We start from the raw sequence: 6,742 nt of genomic DNA, 5'->3' as shown, positions 1-6,742 counted from the left end.
GAGAGGTTAAAAAGTAACTGAACAATTTTGGAAAAAAGTAATAATTTACCATAAAAAGAAAATTGAGCCAATTAGACGTAAATTTGTCAGTGTTGGCCTTGCCCAAGATAAAAATAACACAAAAAGATGTCATAAGGCATGAAACAACGAAATAAATTAAAATTATCAATGAAACCAAACCGAACAGAATGGGTGCACGATGACGGTATCTTTGACAAAAATGCTTCAGTTTTCAATAACTTTGGATCTCCTCATCAAAATGATGAACAGATTAATGGTTCAAGGGAGTTAAAAGAATGCAGAATAAACCTTATCACAAGGATGAACCTCATCTCATCCAAAAAACCAGAACACCGAAGAATAATGGCACAGCTTGAACAAAAAGAGGACGGAAAACACCCTTACATCTCTCACAGCTTGAACAAAAAAAAAAACGGATGGAACAGCTTGAACAAGAAAAAGGACGGAGAACACCGTTACAACCCTCACAGTTTGAACAATCTGGTACCTTCATGTCATTTAAAGGTGATCAACCACATTTCATGACCTTAATAAATTTCCCTCAAAAGAAGTGCATGTCATTTTTTATAAAAAGAAAATGGTTGAATTGGATTGTCAAACACATGTGAAAACAAACTCCCCCCAACTTGTCTATCAAGAAATAAAACAATTTAGTAGAGTGGAAGAAGACATTCACCCAATCATAATATGCATTTAAAGACGACAACCTGTTTTAAAATCATAACCAAGATTTCGTAACAAAATAAGATCACATGAAACCTGTGTGCATATAATAAATACATTCTCACCTCTCTTCGTTGTTGGAAGAAAATATTCACACCAGAACACTTGTTTTCATCAAATAATCTTTAACTTCAAAAGCAGGACACAGTGTTGTCACTAATTCTTCACCAAGCAACATATCTTTATAATGTACAGGGGCTGCATCATGTCGACCAGACCAGCTACAACCTTTTACTTTTGATTTACTCTTTAATTGCATTTACATCAAATTACTAAAAAAAAAAAATTAAACTCTACACTATTTCCACCTTCATTTTACTGAAACAGCTCATGCACTTTTTTGAGTGGCATTTGGATGCACCCATTTTTCCAGATAAATGTGATAAGGCGGGATGCTCCATTTTTCCTGAAATGCAGGAGCACTCACTTATCGACATAAATGAGACAAGATGGGATGTTATATTATGACAATCGTTTGGGTGCGGCAAGCAAAATATCCAGATAAATTTGACAAGACAGATGTTCTATTATACCACTCGTTTGCGCAAATCAAGCATAATGTAACTTCCTAAAATTTTAACCCAATTATCTGGAAAAATTGTTGCATCAAAGCACCCCTTGGGGCATTTAACCATTTCATATACCATTTTTTCTCAATTTCAGAAATAACATATAAACGAAAAGCAAATCCAATAAAAAAGTAAAAAGTGTTCAAAAAAATAGACCGCAGGTCTATGAAATGTTGCACTCGCAGGCCTCGTCCCTTTCTACAAATACAAAAACACGTATATGCATGCACGCATGAAAGCAAAAGCAAAAAGAAGGAAAAAGTAAAAGAAAAGGAGCAGCTTTCTTGCTGTTAAACACCTACAAACAGAAAAATACATGCCAAAAAAATAGCAAAATGGAAAACAATGATTTCTTGTTTACTGAACACACATGCCTACATTTACACACAAAGTTCTTCCAGCTATTGGAAAAGCAGGCAGGAACATACAAGCATATAAAAGCATGCTGAAGGTGAGAGAGAAAACTCCACCTTTGACAGTGAACTAATGAAATGATACCAAGTCAGCAAGAAATCACAGATGAAAACGGGGATCTAAAAAACCGCCTCTCAAGAAAAGATTTTCCATGGAAAATCTTAAGGAGGTGTTTGAAATGTATCCAAACAAATAGGACAGATTGGGATATTGTATAACTCTTGATAAACAAGTTGGGTATTGCGTAAGACATTGAAAATCACACCATTAGGGCGTTAAATGCAATCACCTCTATTAACAATTGTAGGGACTTGTGAAGTTGTGATATAGGCCGAGGCACCAATATTATTCAAAGCCGTCAAATGTTTTTAAAATTAGCCAAATAAAATACAAACAAAGAGGGCTAGTGAAGTAGGGGCTAGTCTCTTAGGAATGTTTAATGAAATAAAAAGAACAAAGGTGTACACGCTTTGACAAAGATAATAATTGTAAAAAAAATATCAAGTTAAAGGAACATAATATACAAAAACCTCACAGAAACCGTTTTTTTAACTAAAATGGTGCAAAAATAACATGAAAACACACACACACAACTTATCAACGTATGCTAGAGGGAAGGAGAAAAAAGAGAGTACAAAAGGATGGGAAACAAAATACAAGATGATGTTCATGTTGGTTTATGCTGAACAAAGAAAGATAAAAGATAAGAGGGTACTTACAAGGTGTGTATGATATGAATGGAGATGACCAAGGTTGGATCAAATGAATTAGGGTTTCTGCCGGTAAAAGAAAAGGTGAAGCTGTCAGAACATGATCTAACCGGGTAGGCAACTTTTACTTACTACCATCGCAAAGATCATGCTGGCAGCTTCACCGGTTCTCTTATGGCACTAATCAACACTCACCACCATGCACCATCTTAGACACATAGAAACTCTCTCTCACTGTTGGGAAGAAAGAAGAAAAGCCACAAACAGGTGATAATAGGAAAAAAGTAAGATGGGAAGGAAGAACTCAACAACTCACACAGAGACGACGGCAGACACAGACCTCGAAGTTACTTATATAAGAATTGACCTAACACAGCACCCCTTGTTTTCGGCTATTATTACTATAGGACCATCCTAACTCAAGCGTACGCATGTTTCCACAGTAAAGACAATAATGGGGTTTGACTTTTTTTTAGATAAAATAGCAAAATCCCCTCTAATGGCGGACGTTCTCAGAATCACAAATAGCGCATGTTTTATGCAAATTTTGGAATTTGGGGTAGTTTCCATCATTCCTTAGGGCTTCCATTTTTTTCCTTTTTTCATATCCTCCAAAGTTAAGCATAGCCGCTATATAGGGATGTATTGGTAAATTATTATTATTATTATTATTATTATATATATATATATAGAAAGAGAGAGAGAGAGAGAGATGCCTAGCTGGACAGATGTTAAGTATGTGAGATGCCTAGCTGCACATTTGTTGTTTAGCAATGAAAAAAAACTAAAAAACAACTCAAAAAAGACAAAAATGAAAGAATGGGGCGACTTAAAAATAATAATAAAACTCTTACCAACAAGGTTGAATAACTAATCGTCTACATTTAACATGCCCTTTATGACAGTGGATCAGTTTTCTCTAAACTTAGTCACCCCACCATAAGATCCTCAATGCGGCATCAACCGAAGCAGTGGGCACATGTGGCTAATAGTTTAGTCAATATTTATTATCTGAATGAATGAAATGTTTTTGCTCTTTCAAAAAAACCCAAAAAAAAAACTCCTCGATGACTGAATATTTATGGGGTGGCCATGCAGGAAAAACATATAAACTGTAAGAAAAGGCTAATTGTTTGCTTGCTTTTATTCTGTTCACAAACATGTCATATGGCAGCAGTATATAGTATATAGTATATACTAATCGCTTTTATGATTTTTGTTCTTTGACTTAATATATTATAACGATTTAAAAACTATTTTTAATGTGATAATAACATAGTCAAGAAAGAAAAAAGGAGAGGGTAATTGAATTTGAATTGAAGGGATGTGCCTACGTGTAGAAGAGACCTAGAGATGGCAGGAGTAGCGGCGGGTGGTGGGCTACGACAGATCTTCATAAGTCAGAAGAGACCTTGGTACGCTTTTCCTTTTAACTTTTACAGAGAGAGAGAGAGAGACTTCACGTTCTGCTGAGTTTTTTTTTTTTTTTAATTAAGGCGTGAAGATCGACGCGTACTGTTAAATTTAAAGTTATTCGGCGCTTATATATCTGTACATTAAATGAAAGACGGCGATCTAAACTCTTTACCGGCTGAATGAAAAAACTAAAGAAATGAATTTGCAAAACTATGGGAATATTTTTAAATAAAAATATGAAATTATTTCATTATTATTTTTCAAATTTATATTTGACCTTTTTACTTAAACAACACAAATTAATTTTTTGGTGGCACAAAATTATATACCACCATTGAGCTTGAAATCAGGTTGATCAAGCTTTATCAACTCAATCTGACCACGTAGATGCGTTTAGGACGGTTCCTTTGCTAAGGATCATACCTTGCATCGTGTTGTTATTTGGATTCAAAAATATGTTTTTTTGAGTTATGAATTTCGAATGCATTATGAACCGTTATATTATTTTTTTAAGCTCTTAAAAAACCTGCCTATGCGTCACAATCATGATTCAAAACTCGTTTTTTACTAAACATAGTGTATCACATCTATAAGATTTAATTTATAAAAAAATATCGCACCAACGATTTTCAGAAAAATAGTTTTCATATAATTTGGCACCTGTAAAAGAAATGAACTACGTTATTCCAGAAATTCCAACAATGTTGTTAAGACAGGTTCACTAGGAGAATCGGTTCTTTAAAAAAAAAACTAAAAATCAAATCGAATGTCAAACATGAATCGATAACTTTTTATCATCAGATGACGTCAAGTGTCATTAAACAATATAAATAAATTAAATAATTTTTTTAACCCCTTGAAAATATTTAAAATTATTAAAAATTGTGAATTGAAATGACAAGCGAATCAGCCAAATGGCCGATTTAGACCCATTTGTATTACATTGAATGCCAACTTTCTGAGAGTTATCGTAAACACTTGTTAACCATACTATTTTAAAAAATTAAATAATTTTTTTAACCCCTTGAAAATATTTAAAATTATTAAAAATTGTGAATTGAAATGACAAGCGAATCAGCCAAATGGCCGATTTAGACCCATTTGTATTACATTGAATGCCAACTTTCTGAGAGTTATGGTAAACACTTGTTAACCATACTATTTTAAAAAAGATATTTTTTAAATACCGTGGTTTAAACATCGATCAAAATATTGTCAATTGAGAATAATATTTTAGAATTGCAACACTTTCAACGTATCACTATATCAAGCATATCGGTTCCTACTTTTGAAACCTACTAATTTAAGGAGTATTCTCCACTAAAAAAGACAAATCGTCACGTGTATTGTCCTTTTTCTAGAATATGACATTTGTATTGTCAAATCCACAAAACATTCTATCAAATACGAAAAAAAATAATGAGGTTACTAAAGAATGCAATATTCAATCAAATATTAGAAAATCAATGAGGTTACTTAGAGCCCGCTTGTTTCACTTATTTTGCAGAGAAAATGGCTCATTTTCTCATGGTGAAACAAACATACTGTGAGAAAATGCTCAAACATAAACAACTTTCTCTTTGACCATGTATTTGACGGGAAAGGGAGATCATACTTCCCTTCTAGGGAATTGTTTTCATTCTACAATTTCTTTTGATTATTGTTAAATAATTATATGAACTAGCTAGGTTATTTTTTGCATGTGGGGCTTACTTTTTTTTTCTCTACAAATGAAACAAGGGTTGCTCCTTCATACATGAAATTGTATTTTTCTACAAGTGAGGCCCACTAACATTTTGTTTTTCCTACTCAAGTTTTTTATGAAAATTGTTTTACATGATATTGGTATCATACGAAACATAAATAAGTTGAGATTTGTGTTTCTCTTTACCACATCTGAAACAAATATAAATCATTTGACAACACAACAGCATATGAGAAAATCAATGAGGTTACCAAAGAATACCATATTCAATCAAATATTAGAAAATCAATGAAGTTATTTAGAGAATAAAACAGTCGCATGCAAAAGTTAAGTTTACATGCAATCACGTATGCCACACCTGCAGGCACACGCATTTATACATGCATGCAAAAGTTAAGTTTACATGCAATCACGTATGCCACACCTGCAGGCACACGCATTTATACATGCATTCACGCATACACCCATATCCTCATTACTTTTTGTTCAACTTTTACAATTGCATGTCCATGTTGGAACATTTGTGTAACATTTAGTAAACAAACGATGTGTGGCCTGACCATATTTACCGGATGCATAGTGACAAAAGTTTTTATCGGCAATTTCTCGTTTTTCAAAAACTCACGAGAAATTGAAAAAAAAAATCCTAAATCTTGCATTTTTTTCGGCAAAATCTCGGCAATAAAAAATAAATTAAAAAATATAAAAATGAATTTTATAAGAAAATATTCATAAAATTTATTAATATCCCGTTTAAGTCACAATAAATAGTTGTTTAAAACATAAATATCACGTTTAAATCATGGTATTTATGTTTTTTTTCATAAATCTCACGATATTTTGAAAATCTAGCGAGAAATTGCCATTTTAAACTTTCAGGCAATTTCTTGCGCTATTATCGCGAGATTTTCATAAATCGCGAAATCTCGCGATATTTGTCACTATGACAGGAAGCAACCCTGTAGGGTGAGGCGTACTTCCGAAGCTATGTGCTTTCCACTCTCTTCTTTAATCGCTTTTCTTTTGTTTCTCACTCGCTTCCCCCATATTTTCTCTTTGCTTTCTCCTTGTTTTTTGTGTTTTGTATGTTAATATTTATTTATTTTTTGGCTTTCCACTCATTTTCTTCATGTTTCTTTTTTAGCTTTTCACTTGCTTCCACAATTGCTTTCAAAACGAATCCC

General features: G+C 33.1%; 1 long non-coding RNA gene across 1 annotated transcript; it reads right to left on the bottom strand.

Moving 5' to 3' along the window:
• Nucleotides 1-852: 852 nt before the first annotated feature.
• Nucleotides 853-1,157, bottom strand: LOC149831646 (uncharacterized). The gene is made up of 2 exons (XR_016433043.1): nt 1,053-1,157; nt 853-942 (listed from the first exon to the last, which is right to left on the bottom strand). It is a non-coding gene; the product is annotated as an uncharacterized LOC149831646 (long non-coding RNA).
• Between the last annotated feature and the right edge of the window lie 5,585 nt (nt 1,158-6,742).

This window comes from Nuphar pumila, chromosome 7, assembly GCF_984573655.1.
Source record: "Nuphar pumila chromosome 7, dmNupPumi1.hap1.1, whole genome shotgun sequence".
Classification (NCBI taxonomy): domain Eukaryota; kingdom Viridiplantae; phylum Streptophyta; class Magnoliopsida; order Nymphaeales; family Nymphaeaceae; genus Nuphar; species Nuphar pumila.
The sequence above is the reverse complement of the archived record's forward strand: the minus strand, read 5'-3'. Positions and strand labels throughout refer to the sequence as shown.